The following is a 16,805-nucleotide window of genomic DNA, read 5'->3' as shown; positions in this document are numbered from 1 at the left end:
GAAAAAACTCCCCTAGACTGCGTGTGGACTGCGTGTTCGATCCAGCGGCCCCATGGACTGCCCAGCACCCTGCGGTCCATGGTGGACCATGCAGGGGTGCTGGGCCTGGGTGCCCGCACTGGGCCCACCCGCATGCTGGGCCACATGCGCCTACACGCATGCATCTCCATTGGGCCCGGCCGCACCACTGCCGGCCTACCACTGCCTCGTGCATCGTGCCATCTTTTTCGATCTTTTTTCATGCATATTTTCATCATCTAGACTCCATTTGGACTGCTCTTGGGCTCATTGGATTTCGTTCATTATCTTAGACCTCACTATGAGCTCAATATAGAGCGAATCTCAAAGCATCAAATCTTAAAAAATATCAAGGTACGTATTTATCCTAAATGATGGAGCAGTGAGTTGGAAGAGTTCCATATGTATATAAGAAGATAAGTGGGAGTGCTGTTGTCTTCTTAGTTCTATATGTCAATGATATATTGCTCATTGAGAATGATATCCCAATGATATAATCGATCAAGATTTGGCTATCGAATAAGTTTTCTATGAAAGACTTGGGTGAAGCATCCTATATATTGGGTATAAAGATCTATAAAGATAGATCTAACATGAGTTAGGCTTATCCCAGTCATGGTACATAGATCTCATATTAAAAATATTTAATATGGAGGTAAGTAAGAGAGATCATCTATCTACAAGTCATGGTATACGTCTCTCTAAGAAAATATATCCTAAGACACCAGAGGAGAGGAAGAGGATGAATGAAATCTCTTATGCTTCGGCTATGGGATCAATTATGTATGCCATGCTATGTACCAGGCCTGATGTAGCTTATGCTTTAGGCGTAGCTAGCAAATTTCAGGCTGATCCAGGATAGGATCATTGGAAAGCTATGAAAAATATTCTAATGTACCTATGAAGGACTAAAGATATTTTTCTCATATATAGAGGTAGATCAGAGTTGAAACTAGAGGGATATATAGATTCTAGTTTTCAATCTGATCCGGATGATAGCAAGTCAATATCAGGATACGTGTTTATCCTAAGTGGTGGGGCAGTGAGTTGGAAGAGTTTTTATCAGCAGACAGTAGCTGTCTCAATTAATGAGGCAGAGTACATTGCTGCTAGTGAAGCCACTAAGAAAGCTATCTGGATGAAGAAGTTCATCATAAAATTAGGAGTCATTCTTGAGATTGAAGGATCGGTGCCACTCCATTGTGATAATATTGGGGCCATTATTCAAGCTAAGGAATCTATGTCTCATCAAAGATCCAAGCACATCCTCAGATGCTTCCATCTCGATCGAGAAATTGTAGAGAGACAAGATATTATTCTTGAACGAGTAGACACTAAGAACAATATAGAAAATCTATTCACTAAGGTCATACCACAGCAGCTATTTAATTGCCATCTTGATTATATGGGATTAAAATACAAAGATGATTGGCTTTAGTGTAAGTGGGAGATTAAAAGAAGAATGCCCTATAAGCCAATCGCATATGTAATGCGATAAAATTTTTCCTTGTAAACTTCCAAACTCATGTCATGATATTTTTTATTTAATAATAAAATGAGGCATTTGATTCATCATTTTAGCTGCATCTTATTATGTCTAAGATTATGATGAACTCCAAAAATTAGGATAATAGTTTTAGGAGACTTGAATAGGTCATGCCAGTGAGACCTAAAATCCTAAAATCCTAATCTTAAATATTTCTGATCGTGGGAGCATTGAGTCAGAGATCAATATTTCAGAAAGACTGACACATCTTATGTATGCTCAATGGAGAGGGTGGCTGATCTCACTAGCTACTTGTGTGGGGACACTAATACAAGGATGTGCATACTCATTTAAAAATAAGTCTATTGAATTGATTCACCGACAGAAAATATCTTATGAAGGTCTTACTTGCATGTCAAAAGATGATCTCTAAGTGAAAGTTGTGTAAGTGATCCTTAGACCTGAAATCATCATGAAATCTTATGCACATGAACCCTTATTTTGGTTCATACCCAAGTATGGCATTAAGACATGTACGAGATGTTCTGAATATAGTGGAGTATGGATGAAGGTTGTGAGTCGGTCAATAAGGAATCGATCACTTCAAATAAGAAGAGATCGCATCCTATGAATTCTCATCTCTAGATGACTCGAAAAATTTTTTTGGCCAAAAGTGGGATAAAGATTAGAAAGAGTTTCTAATGATTCACCATTGGAGTCATCATTGGTTGATAGAGAATTAATATGAATATGCATTTGAGTTTGACATTATTCCATACTCATGAACATATTCGGGATGCAGGGATGATCGAAGGATTGGATTGTATGGTAACTTGCCACTGAAGGATATATTTGATATTTTTATCAAATTTTATATTTTTTGAATAGTCATGATACATTGCTAAACGTCAATCTTGACTTGTAGGTTTGATCAAATTAAGAAGTTTAATTTGATTGTCAATTAGAAAAGATTCTAATTGTGAAACTCGGGTTAGCTCGATTGGACCTAAATCGATTAGATTGGAGTCTAATCAAATTAGGTCAACTTATATCTAGACCTACTACTGACTAGATATGAAATTCAATAGATTACATGTTAGAAAATATGTCTTAAAGCCAATCATCTAAATGGCAGATGATTGGAATTAGTATATGAATTATCTAATAATAATAGTTATTTGGCAGGTTCATCATAAAAGTTCTATCTTCTTTAAATAAACTCTTAAATTATGGATGAAAGTCTTTAGAACCATAATCAATTGATAAAGGAAGATTTACTGGATGGTTCTTAAATTGTTCACGATCAAATGATAAGTTATTAACAAGGACGATAACTGATCAAGTGTAGGTCACTGTATGCCATATGCGTTGGTTGTCCTCGTAACCAAGTGGTGTGGAGACACTGGTATGGCATCCAGGTGAGATGTAAGAGTACATCTGCACTGAATGTGACTAATGTAACACTCTACTATCAAGAGTAGCTAGCTAAGGCCAATGGGTATAAGTGTCTCTCCGACCTGATATCACCACGGTGACTTGTAAGCAACTCACTGTGCTTTGGTATCGGACTGCTGTATTTTTAATATAGGTACGAAAGGTTTTTGGGTACAGTCAAGTATTTATGAAGTCAGTGTGTGAGTCAAGATGAGATTGATCACTCCTAATTAACTTCAGGAAGAGAATGTCTCGCTGTGTTTCAATTTAGCAAAATCTAGGCCTGGGTAATCCTCGTGAGGAGTCACGAGATTTGCAAAATTTTGAGATACAATAGAGATGACTTGTATGAGTGTTGATAGTATACTCGAAGTTGTCTTAAGCATTATTTGTCAAAAGGATGAATTATATGGTAACCATGGGTCAGGATTCTTAGAATGTTGCTTTGCATGCATTCGACCTATCTGGACGTCGGAAATCATTGCTAGATGGTTACTTCGACTAGTACAGAAATTAGTTTTTGTACTATCGGTTTAGGTTCGAACCTATAGGGTCACACACATAAGAGGTTTTAACCTAATCAGATGGTTAATCAATGATTGAGAATCGTTCTAAGGTTAAACGATCAATGTGATTGATGTTTGACCTAATGCAAGTGTTACAGGAGTATCGATTAGCAATTGGATTGCTAATTGACTCAATCTAATTGAGCATTAGGTTGAGGTCACTAAATTGAATTTGATTTAATTAAATTAGTTTAGATTTAATTAGTTAAAGTCTAATTGGTTTATTAGATAAGCCAGTTGCAAGGAAGAATAAGTCCCTGTTCGACTAGGACTTGTATGTACCTAGTTCCTAATTAATTAGAATTTAAATCAAAATTAATATATTTAATCTGATTTAATTAGACTCCTAGTTAGACTAGAATCACCATTAATTTAGTTGTAATTAATTTAGATTGGGTTCAAAGAGCTTAACCTAATCTACATAAGAATCCTTGTTAGACTAGGATTCCAAATCCTCCCTTGCGCACTAAGAAACTTCAAGCCCACGCCACAATTTAATTCTAGATAATTTTTATGAGATATCCATATCTAAGAAATATTATCTCACACTATTTACTCTAGATATTTGAATCAGGTTTGATTTGGTTCAATATGGAAAGAGATTTGGTTTATTATGGAAAGTGGTTTAGGTTTATCTCCTTTGTTTGACAGAGTCCCTCTTCACAAGGACTCTTCCCTCCTCTCATGCATCAACTTCCTCCATCCTTTATCCCTTCTTTTTGTCACCCCTTTTGAAGTTATTTTCATGCTCTCTACGAAATAGATAAGGCAAGGGGCATCCAAGAGTTGGAACCCCCATGGACTCCTTGTTGATTAGGTCTTTTGACCTAATCTGCCATATATAAAGTTGCTGCCCCATATGAGATGAAATAGGTAGTCAAAAATTGATGAAAAAATAGATAGAAAAATCAAAGGAAAAAGAGAATGGCATGGGTGGTTTGAGGCACAATATCCATGGAGGAGAGTCCTCTATCAAGAGATCAAAGTTGATGTCTTGTAGAAAAAAAGGTAAGAGAAAAGATTATCTTCTCTCATTGTTTTTCTTTCATATTATTCTCTTTTGTATTTTGTATTTTTTATGTGATAAAATATTGAGGGAGAAAGAGGATGGAATGCATGGTTTGAGGCATCAAATTCTTTGGAGAAGAGTCTTCTATCAAGAGATCAAAAGTTGATGTCTTGTAGAAACAAAAGGTAAGAGAGAAGATTGTTTTCTCTTATTGTTTTTTTTTCAGATTATTCTCTCTTTATTTTATATTTTTATTTAATAAAAATTTGAGAGAAAAAGAGGGATGGCATGGTGAATTCATGCTCCAATGAGTTGGAGCATGGTGATCTAATTTGGACATGATTTGATCAATGTACTGATGAGAGAAGAAGAAGAAAAGAAGGTCTTTCTTAAGGTTTATTTTAGAACCTTCTTCTCCATAAATCATGAGATTTTTCTATGAGAAAAATCAAATATCATAGGATCTAGAAGTTAGGAAAACATCTAGAGAATAAGGTCTTCTCATGTCCTAGCATAGAGATATTTCGGGACATCAATCAATGATGTACTGAAAGAGAAGAACTATCTTCTCTTGGGATCTTTTTTCTTTTATAGATTATTTATGATTTTAGGGAGGTCAAAGAGTTTGACTTCTCCCTTATTCCTCCTCATATTCTTCATCCCTTGAAATGTCCAAGAGATCTGAAGAATATTTTTAGATTAACCATCTGGAGAGATTTGCAAGAAGCTAGCACTTCGAGCGGATCTTCATTCGACGAATCTTTGATTTTGTTGCAGCCTTGTGTGGATCACCTATAGAGGCGGATGCATGTGTGGCTCTAAAGGCAACAAAGAAAATCAACCGTGGAGTTCTCGACCCGTATGAAGGTAAGAAATCTGATCTCTTCTCTTATCTAGATGTGATCTAGGTTTTAGATCTGAAACTGTTTCAGATCTAGGGTATTGATTTGATCAATACCAAAGCTTTTATTTTTTGATTTATAAATACAATATGATATGTTATAGGTCCTAATTGTAGGGTTTAGTAATTTGATTACCTGTATTTGTAGATTAAATTATTTAATTTATATATTCTGTCGCGTTATATTTCAAAATATTTTAAAATTCATGCATGAAACCCTGCACCCTTTCCAATAGTGGTATCAGAGCATCTAGGTTCTTTTATAATATATTCATGATTACATTAAAATAAATCTAAAAAATAAAATAATGATCGCACGGACTGTAGGTTGTCCTGCTGTAAGATTTATCCCTTATAGTGCAAAGGTTGTCTAGTACGTTGCGATCTAAAAAATTAAAAAATATTTAGATAAATCTTATCATGAATGTTTTAGATTAGGTTTATTTCATTTCATGAAATCTTTATGTAATGTACATAGATTAAAATCAGCCAAGAATAGGATCTTGCAAAGTTCTATTTGCTAATCGGGTCAGCTCGACCAGCATGCCAGCTCGACTGAAAAGTTGGCTGAATTTAATTATTTTAACCTACAATTAGTGTTTGTTAGTAAATAAGCCAACCCATTTTTGAAATGAGTCGACCTATTTAGTGAAATAACACTAGATTGCATTAAACCTTTCAAAAGTTGAAAATAGATTTCAAAATGCTGAACCAGAAACCTCAGCCATGAAGTTAATTAAAAGAATTAAGTGATTGTTTAGGATCTAGGTTTGTGATTTAAAGATCCTAAGACAATTTCATAAAACATGGGTTAAAGGGTAATGGGTTAGCCTTGATCAGGTCATTAACTGAGTTGGACCTAGTGTTAGATTAAACATGGACTAAGTTAAGAAATTGATCAAACCTAATTAAAAGTTAATTAGGATTAGGTCATTTCTATAGATCACTTCAATAGTTGTAGTTGATCAAAGTCCATATATCTAACAAATGGATACTGATCGTGGCTCAGCGGCTGAGCCCGAGTCTTTAGGCAGACCAAATCAAAACTGATAAACCAGTTGGTGTCTAAGGTAAACCTGATCGATGGTTTCTAATTGGGAGTCCACTTACCTGGTCATTTCTGATGGTATCTAAGGCAAGCTTTGCCAAACCCTCCCACCGATCATACTTACCTGGCCAATGTGGTTAATCAGATCTTGATTAAGTTGCTCATTGATTCGTGCTAACCCATGTCACATAGAAAATCAGTGAGTCTAATTTCATTCAGTGAGACTGATCTAGGTGCCCATGGATCAAATTTGATCCTAGTCCTTGCTAATGACTTGAGAAGTCAGTGGGAGGACTTGACTTGGTGAAGTCAGTGGGAGCAAATTGGACCATGTCCTTTCTATCCTTTAATTATTAATAATTTTAAATTCTCTAAAATTATTAGGTTCTTAAAATGACAAAATTATGGAGATAACTGAGTCATAGCCTCCCATTAAGGTATTTTGATAATGAGTCCATTAACTCAATAATCATTGCAGACCCAAAAGCCTAGTGCTTGTTGACTAATGGAGTTATCACTCTTCATATGATGACTTGAAAGTATCTCTCTAACGGTGGTTAGGTGAGCCAACCAAAGTTGGACTTAATCATTCATTGGTTAGATGCACTAAGTATGGTCATGTTAATGGTTGGACCTAATCAGATCCTTACAGTGGAGGCCAAAGCCTACTGATTAGATTTCTGGGGCAAAATTAAATTACTAGAAGTTGTTTGGAGAAACAATTGGTTAATGAACCTACCCGTAGATGCAGATGGGGTTGGCCGACCAAAGTCGGGCTTGTGTTTAGTCTATGTGAATTCTAGTACCTACTAAAAAATTAAAGTAATTCCCAAATTGGAAGTAGAGGCTACCAATTTGAACAAAATAGTGGGAGAACCTTGAGACTAAAGTTCAAGTATTTAGGCTTAAAATAATTCATATACATTAGGTCATTGTTCTCTTTTTTCAAAATAAGGCTAAACCTTAATTGCTCCAATCGCTGATAGACAGTGATGACTTTTGGGACCCAACTTCGTTAATTAGTATCGAAAGTTGAATTTGGTTCAGCAGTACGAATGGGTTTGTATTGGGGCTTCTTAGTTCAGTCAAAAAAATTAGTCCAAAATTGATCCAAATTAGGCATGTTGCTTCTATTAGAAGCAGGGTCATAGGAAGAAGAATTGTCTTGCTTCCCTTGACCATAATAGGCTGAATAAGAGAAAGGAGCAAGAGTTGCTCATCAAGGATGTTATATAATAACACCTTAAAGTTTCTCTATGTAATTCCACTACCTAGGTATTAGATACCATGATCTTATGCAATTTATTGCTAGGACTACAAGTAAGTGAAATGTTTGAAAATGGTGAGAAATTCTTGAATGTTAGGGATGGAAGTCTTATTCCAATCCTAACTTTAGGAATTATAGAGCTTATTTTCAAATATTGTCATTTAGAGTAATTGTTACTATTGTCCATTGTTTATAATGAATGTAATCTTTGTTGGCCTTTTGACCAAAGATGATCATCATTCATAAATAAAAGAAGATTATTGTGATATTATTATAAATAATGTTACAATAACACATGGACAATAAGGAAATGACATTAAACTTTTATACAGCCTATTAAGTGTAATGTACACACCCAAGTTAGATAATGTCATGGATGTCTATCCTCGGCTTAGTCACCTTGACAAGAATAGGATAAACGGATTAGCTTGAGAGAAAATCTCGACATCAATAATTGTGAATCATTGATAGCCTGTGAGTCTTATTTTCTTGGAAAGATGACAAAGTCATATTTTAATGAAAAAGGTGAAGCAACTGATAAAGTTTTAAGTCTCATACATAGCGATGTATGTGGACCTGTGAACGTAAGTGCCAGAGGAAGATATTAATATTTCATTATAGACGACCTATCTGGGCATGGGTGCGTCTGGGATGAATCATTTGAAATGTTCAAATGATTCAATAATGAAAGATTGAAACAAACTGGATAAGGTGTTAGAACTCTTCGATTAGATCGAAGAGATGAATACTTATCCAGTGAGTTTGTGACATATCTAAAAAAGAATTGGATTCTCTCTTAGTGGATTCCTTTTCGAAACATAGTGTATCTGAAAGGAGAAGTTGAACTTTGTTAGACATGGTTCAATCCACAATAGGGTTCACTTCTCTGCCTGTTTCAGGATTGTGCTCTTGTGTGATTACTTGTTTTACTCTGAAAATATACTGAGTAAGTCTATTGTGTACATTCCATATGAGATATGGATCAGGCATAGACCTAGACTCTCTCACCTTTGGGTTTGAAGTTGATCAGCCTATGTCAAAGGTTTGCATACAGATAAACTTGGTTCTTGGTCCAATAGGAGTTTAAGGGTTACTAATTCTATCATACTGAAGAACATAAGATGCTCATTAGCAGTAGGGCATTCCTTTTGGAAAGAAGTTTCTTAGAGAAGGAACTGATGCCTATCAAGTTGAACTTGAAAGTTTGACTGATAGAAAATGAACCGACATAATCTAGTAAACCTACAGAACTGGATTTGATTAGATCAAACTCGAAGCCCATTAAAGTAACAGAACTGATAGAGTACCACATTAGCCGGACAGACACTTCAGTGTCTAGGTCTGGGATGGCGATCCTGTTGAGCTCAATGAGATTAACAAGGATTTGATCACCTATAGGGATGCAATGCAGTGGTCTAACTCTGAGAAGTGGCTTGGAGCCATTAAATCCAAATTGAAATCCATGGAAATCAATAGTGTATGGACACTAGATGATTCACCTGAAGGGATAAAACCCATTGGGTGTGAATGGATTTTTCAAAAGGATCAGAGTAGCGCAGACGGGAAGGTGGAGACCTATAAAGCCCATTTTGCTATTATCCCAGAGTTGGAACATATGTTTTGAACATAAGTCTTTGTTATGAACAAAGAGGAACCCTACATTTATAAGTGGACAAAATGTTCTATAGTATTATTCCTTATGTTGTCTGTGGATGAAATTCTCTTAATCGAGAATGGCATTCCAGCATTGTAAGGAATAAAGGTTTAGGTGTCATCTAATTTCTCCATGTTCAAGACCAGATATAGTATACTCACTAATAATAGTGAGCAGATACCAGTCTGATCTAAGTAAGAACTATTGGAAGATTGTATGGACAATCCTTAAGTATTTGAGAAATACTAAGGTCCAGTGACTCAAATATGAAAATACTGACTTTAAACATGTGGATGTTTCGATTTCAGTCAGATCAAGATGACAACAAGAAAGTGTCAGATCATACCCTAATTGTAGGAGCAATCTGCTGGAAAGGTTCCAAGCAGGATACTTTAGCCTACTAAGTTAGTGATGTAGAGTACATCGTAGCATATGATGCTGCCATGTAAGTTGTGTAGTTGCTGAGCTTCATTAGCTGATTGGGAGTGGCACCCTCCACTGATGGTCTAGTCCTATCACAGCACTGGAGCCATAAATCTGGCTAAAGAACTGAAGGACCAGCATACTCTGTATTGTTATCACTTTTGATTTTAGATGAGGGTGACATTGATTTTTTGAAGATCGATGAAAAAGGAGAACTTGACCATCCATTTGCTAAGGCCTCAGAACTAAGAAGTTCTACGAACTCAAGTGGAAGATAGGATATTTGATATCATTCTGATTGGCTTTAGTACAAGTCAGAGTTATTGAAAAATATGTCCTAAAGCCTATCATCTAAGTGGTAGATGATTGGAATTAGTATATGAATTATCTAATAATAATAGTTATTTGCCAGATTCATCATAAAAGTTCTATCTTCCTTAAATGAACTCTTAAATTATGATGAAGTTCTTAGAACTATAATCAATCGATAAAAGAGGATTTAGTGGATGGTTCTTAAATTGTTCACGATCAAATGATAAGTTATTAACAAGGATGATAACTTATCAAGTGTAGGTCATTGTGTGCCATATGTGTTGGTTGTCCTCGTAACCAAGTGGTGTGGAGATACTGGTATAGCATCCAGGTGAGATATAGGAGTACATCTATATTGAACATGACCAATGTAACACTCTACTGTCAAGAGTAGTTAGCTAAGGCCAATGGGTATAAGTGTCCCTCCGACTTCAGATCACCACGGTGACTTGCAAGCAACTCACTGTGCTTTGATACCGGACTGCCTATATTTTTAATATAGATTTGAAAGATTTTTGGATACAGTCAAGTACTTGTGAAGTCAGTGTGTGAGTCAAGATGGGATTGACCACTCCTGATTAACTTCAGGAAGAGAATGTCTCGCTGTGTTTCAATTTAGCAAAACCTAGGCCTGGGTAATCCTCATGAGGAGTCACAAGATTTGCAAAAGTTTGAGATACAATAGAGATAACTTATATGAGTGTTGACAGCATACTCGAAGTCATCTTGAGCATTATTGGTTAAAAGGATAAATTATATGGTAACCATGGGTCAGGGTTCTTAGAATGTTGCTTTGCATACATTCGACCTATCTGGACGTCGGGAATCATTGCTAGATGGTTACTTCGACTGGTATAGGAATTGGTTTCTATGCTACTAGCTTAGGCTCGAACCTATAGGGTCACACACATAAGAGATTATAACTTAATCAGATGGTTAATCGATGATTGAGAATCGTTCTAAGGTTAAACGATCAATGTAATTGATGTTTGACCTAATGCAAGTGTTATAGGAAAATCGATTAGCAATTGGATTGCTAATTGGCTCAATCTGATTTTTACAATTAGGCTGAGATTATGTCTAATTGAATTTAATTCAATTAGAATTAGTTTGGATTTAATTTAATTAAGTCTAATTGGTTTATTGGATAAGCCAGTTGTAAGGGAGAACAAGTCCCTGTTCGACTAGGACTTGTATGCACCTAATTTCTAATTAAGTTAGGATTTAAATCAGAATTAAATATAGTTTAATTTAATTTAATTAGACTCCTAGTTGGACTAGGATCACTATTAATTAGGTTGCAATTAATTTGGATTGGGTTCAAAGAGTTTGACCTAATCTACATAAGAATCCTAGTTAGATTAGGATTCCAAATCCTCCCTTGCGCCACCTAAGAAACTTCAAGCCCATGCCACTAATTTAATTCCAGATAATTTTTATGAGATATCCATGTCTAAGAAATATTATCTCACACCACTTATTTTAGAGATTTGAATCAGATTTGATTTTGTTCAATATGGAAAGAGATTTGGTTAATTATAGAAAGTGGTTTAGGTTTATCTCCTTTGTTTGATAGAGTCCCTCTTCACAAGGACTCTTCCCTCCTCTCATGTGCCAACTTCCTCCATCCTTATCTTTTCTTTTTGTCACCCCTTTTGAGGTTATTTTCATGCTCTCTATGAAATAGATAAGGCAAGGGGCATCCAAGAGTTGGATACCCCATGGACTCCTTGTTGATTAGGTCTTTTGACCTAATCTGCCATATATAAAGTTGCCACCCCATATGTGATGAAATAGGTAGTCAAAAATTGGTAAAAAATAGATAGAAAAACCAAAGGAAAAAGAGAATGGCATGGATGGTTTGAGGCACCAATATCCATGGAGGAGAGTCCTCTATCAAGAGATCAAAAGTTGATATCTTGTAGAGAAAAAAAATAAGAGAAAAGATTGTCTTCTCTCATTATTTTTCTTTCATATTATTCTCTCTTTGTTTTTTGTGTTTTTTATGTGATAAAATTTGAGAGAGAAATAATATGGAATGGGTGGTTTGAGGCATCAAATTCCATGGAGAAGAGTCTTCTATCAAGAGATCAAAAGTTGATGTCATGTAGAAAGAAAAGGTAAGAGAGACGATTGTTTTCTCTTATTGTTTTTCTTTTCAGATTATTCTCTCTTTATTTTATATTTTTATACGATAAAAATCTGAGAGAGAAAGAGAGATGGCATGGTGAATTCATGCTCCAATGATTTGGAGCATGGTGATCTAATTTTGGACATGATTTGATCATGTTCTGATGAAAGAAGAAGAAGAAAAGAAGGTCTTCTCTTAAGGTTTATTTTAGAACCTTTCTTCTCCATAAGTCATGAGATTTTTCAATGAGAAAAATTAGATATCATAAGATTTGAAAGTTAGAGAAACATCTAGAGAAGAAGGTCTTCTCATGTCCTAGCATAGAGATATTTTCGGGATATCAATCATTGATGTACTGAAAAAGAAGAACTGTCTTCTCTTAGGATCCTTTTTCTTTTGCAAATTATTTCTGATTTTAGGGAGGTCAAAGAGTTTGACTTCTCCCTTATTCTTCCTCATATTCTTCATCCCTTGAAATGTCCAAGAGATCCGAAGAATATTTTTAGATTAACCATTCGGAGGGATCTGCAAGAAGCTAGCACTTCGAGTGGATCTTCGTTCGTCGAACCTTCGATTTTGTTGCAGCCTCGTGTGGATCACCTGTAGAGGCCGGACGCATGTGCGGCTCCAAAGGCAATAAAAAAAATCAACCATGGAGTTCTCGACCCGCATGAAGGTAAGAGATCTGATCTCTTTTCTTATCTAGTGTGATCTTTGTTTTAGATCTGAAACTGTTTCAGATCTAGGGTATTGATTTGATCAATACCAAAGTTTTTATTTTCTAATTTATAAATGCAATATGACATGTTATAGGTCCTAATTGTAGGGTTTAGTAATTTGATTACATGCATTTGTAGATTAAATTATTTAATTTACATGTTCTGCTGCGTTATATTTCAAAAATATTTTGAAATTCATGCATGAAACCTTGCACCCTTTCCAGCACCGATCGGAGTCAATGAACAACTCTGGGGAGGAGTCTAACGTCTCCCTCCTCTATGTCTATTTAAAGGGACAAAATTCTTTATGAAACCCCCACTATAGACCACTATTTTTTTCATTGAAAAAGACCCATCTTTCTTTTCTATAGCTCGTCAAAAACACACATTGTCAGAGATGAGATGAGAAACCCCCAAACCCCATCTATGCTTCTTCTCCTATATTTCCCCTCCTTGATTAAGCCTTCACCAATTGGACTTCACAAGAAATTGCTAGAAAATAAGATGAGAATAAATTCCCCTTTTTTCAAATCTAAAACTCAACCATCTTCACTTGTTCTGACAATCGATGCCGCTGGCCTTGGTTGCCGAAGCACTTAGCCAATTCCTTCTTTTGGACCACAACCATTACCTCAGATCCTCTTCCTTCAAGTTTTATTTTTCTTGAATTCAAGAGCCCTATCGAGCCCTATTTTTCTTTTTCTTTCCTTGTTTTTCTTCGTGTTTGAGCACCGTACGGTCACTGTTTGTTGCCCAGAAGGTAGCAACCCAAGAAGAGGTGGGATGAATTGAGTTCTTTAAAAATATTAATCAAATTTAAAATCTAAACAATTATGTGCATCCAATTAAGTTAACTTAAGTGAATGTGAAGTAAAAGCAATATGCTACACTGGAATTAAGATATCAAAGATAGCAAAAGCAAGAATTAAAATAAGTAAACAAGAAAAGCAAGGAAGAAACAATGCATAACACAAACACAAAAGATTTATAGTGGTTGGTATAATCTCATACCTACATCCACTCCTCAAGAGCCTCTTGCAAATTTCACTATAATCGTCTGACTACAGTGTGTTTGTTTTAACCTGAGATCACAAAAAAGTCCAGTTGATTTTTTTGGATCACCACTCACAATCTTACACTGATTGTTTTTTGAGCTAATAATCAATCCAGTTGGTTTTATGAGCTCACTAACCAAAACCTACAATGTCTAATTTTGAACTTGAACAGGCCTTTACCCCAAGTTTCCTTCCTCAAAAAAAAATTATAAAGAAAATAAAAATACAAGATAAGATTTAAGCATAAAATAAAAACTAAAATAGAACTCTTTTGAAGCACAGAGAAGGAGCTGAATGATTGGTTTTTTGAAGCTTTGTCTTCTCTTCTTTGAAGCTTGAGAGGAAGTAGAAATAATGAAGATGAATGCTCTTGAAAGCCCACTGAAATCTGTGCTCAAATTTCTTTCTTTTTTCTTTTTTTTTTGGATATTCATATTTTTCACAAAAGAAAAAGATTTCCTCTTTAAATCTACTTAATCTTCCTTCCTAAATGATTCTCTAGTTTTTTATAACATTGAAAGTGGCTAGAGAATAAGTTTTGACCATTGAAGCTTTTGAAATAGCCGTTAGGAGCAAAAACTAGCCGTTGGAGAAGTGCAAAAACTAGCCATTATAGCTTGTCCCAGGCCACGAGTCAACTTATTTTTATTTCGAATCGACTCATTTTTACTTCGTGTCAGCTTGTCTGTCCCATGAGTCAGCTACATTCTTAGGCATGCAGAATTCAGCTTTCTATTTTTCTGAGAGAGTCATCTCCTACTATTCATGAGTCGACTTAAGTTCTGTACTACTTGATACCAATGTGTCAGAGTCGACCCAAAACCTTCTAACTTTATTCTTTTAATACTTTTTCCTTTTAAACTTTAATTTCTCAACCTTAGTACTTTTAAATGATTTTTTTTCCAAATTCATTTTCTTCATAATGATCCATTCAAATTTACGAAAATTTATTCTTTAAAATGCTTTGACTTGGCATCTTAAGGAGATCTTTTCAATGAGATATTTCTTCAATTTGAACATCTAAAAAAATCTACATACAATTTTGAAACATATGATTAGTATCATTTATACTTAATATTTTGGAATCATCAAAATCAATGTTGGGGTCAACAATCTTGCTATTTTTGATGATGATAAAACTTTGAGTATATGCAAAATAAAAATAAATAATGTGTTTCAATGCATTTTGCCTGAATATATCATAAAGTATAGATTAAACACAATGAATGTACACTTCATGAGTGTTCTCAATTAATCTTTAGTTCATTGCACATTTTATATATACTCATTTAAAAGGATGTCTCAATTCAAATTAATAAGCATAATTGTTTCAAGCATCAAATTAATGAGCAGCTTAAGTATTAATTCATTTAGCATATACTCAACATCCCTCTTTTCCTTTTTGGTAGCATCAAAAAGCTTATGAGAAGGATCAAAAAATATCATCAAAATCAATAAGATTGAATTTAAGAATGTATCAAATTTAGAGATGTATCAAATTTAGAAAATCAATTTAAATGATTTATCTCCCCTTTGAAAACTTATCTTTTGATTCAAAGCATGCTTCAAGTATTTCTTCTTTTTCAAAATTAGCTCAAAATCAAATACCAATAGCTTCCCCCTTTTGAATGAATATGACTCTTTAATTAGATTTTTAAATAAGTACTTTTAAGCTTTAAGAGGAATAGAACTTTTCAAAGATTTCAATGGTGAAATGAGGTACAATATTTACTTCAATATTAACTCCTCTCTTTCTTTAATAAAATCAGTCATTTAAATATGAAAAAGATATTTATCGAAAATGTATCGAGCAAATCAATAGTTTTAACATATAGTATCAAAGTAAATGAGAATCACTATTTCAAATTTATTTTTTGAGTAAAAATTATCTTGATACAAATAATTTATGAAAATTTCTCAATGCACATCAAAATTTCAGTACCATATTCAGATTTACAAATATATTTTAGAATTGGATTTGAAAATTTATTTCTTGAAGTAAGAATATGTTTAATTTAGTTTTAACTCCAATTTGTTATCAAAAATGATTGGACAATCAAATCATGATTAAAATCACATTAAGGCTCAAATTAAGAAGATCACAAAGTAATTGATGAAAATATAAGATAAAAATTCAATTTTGTTTAACATAAATTAATTTGAATTCTCAATCAAAGCTAGACAATATTCAATACACAAAACATCTCTCCCCCTATTTTTAAGAGTAAATACCAAAAAAATTATTTTTTTTACTATTTCAACAATATTTTCTCCCCCTATTTTTCATAATTAATGTTGGATAATTTTACTTTTCAACTTTTCTCTCCCTTTTTATTTCAGATTAAGCACATTTAAATTCAGATTATTAAATTCTAATATATTCATTTAATTAATTATTCTTTAATATTTTCTCCCCCTTTGTTTTGTAAGCAAGTCCATTTTATCATTAAGCATATTTAACATCAATTTAACCTTTTAAATTTAAATTCTCACATTCAAATATATTTTTAATTAACTAATCATTTTTTTCTTTTAATATTTTCTCCCCCTTCCTTTTAAATTTAAATTCTCACATTCAAATATATTTTTAGAAGTGTAAGCATTAATAGTAATCAAACATTGGATTCATTCAAGTAGAGACTAAATCTTCAAAAATTCTTCTTTTCATTACTTTTCAAGGATATCTACATGAGATGTTTACAATAACAAATATCAAAAAGTCCAAAATATATAGCATGTACATCTATAATGCAAGTCCTAGCATCCTAAGGGTGAGGTCAGA

Source organism: Elaeis guineensis, chromosome 5 (assembly GCF_000442705.2).
Source record: "Elaeis guineensis isolate ETL-2024a chromosome 5, EG11, whole genome shotgun sequence".
Taxonomy (NCBI): domain Eukaryota; kingdom Viridiplantae; phylum Streptophyta; class Magnoliopsida; order Arecales; family Arecaceae; genus Elaeis; species Elaeis guineensis.
Note: the sequence above shows the minus strand (reverse complement) of the source record.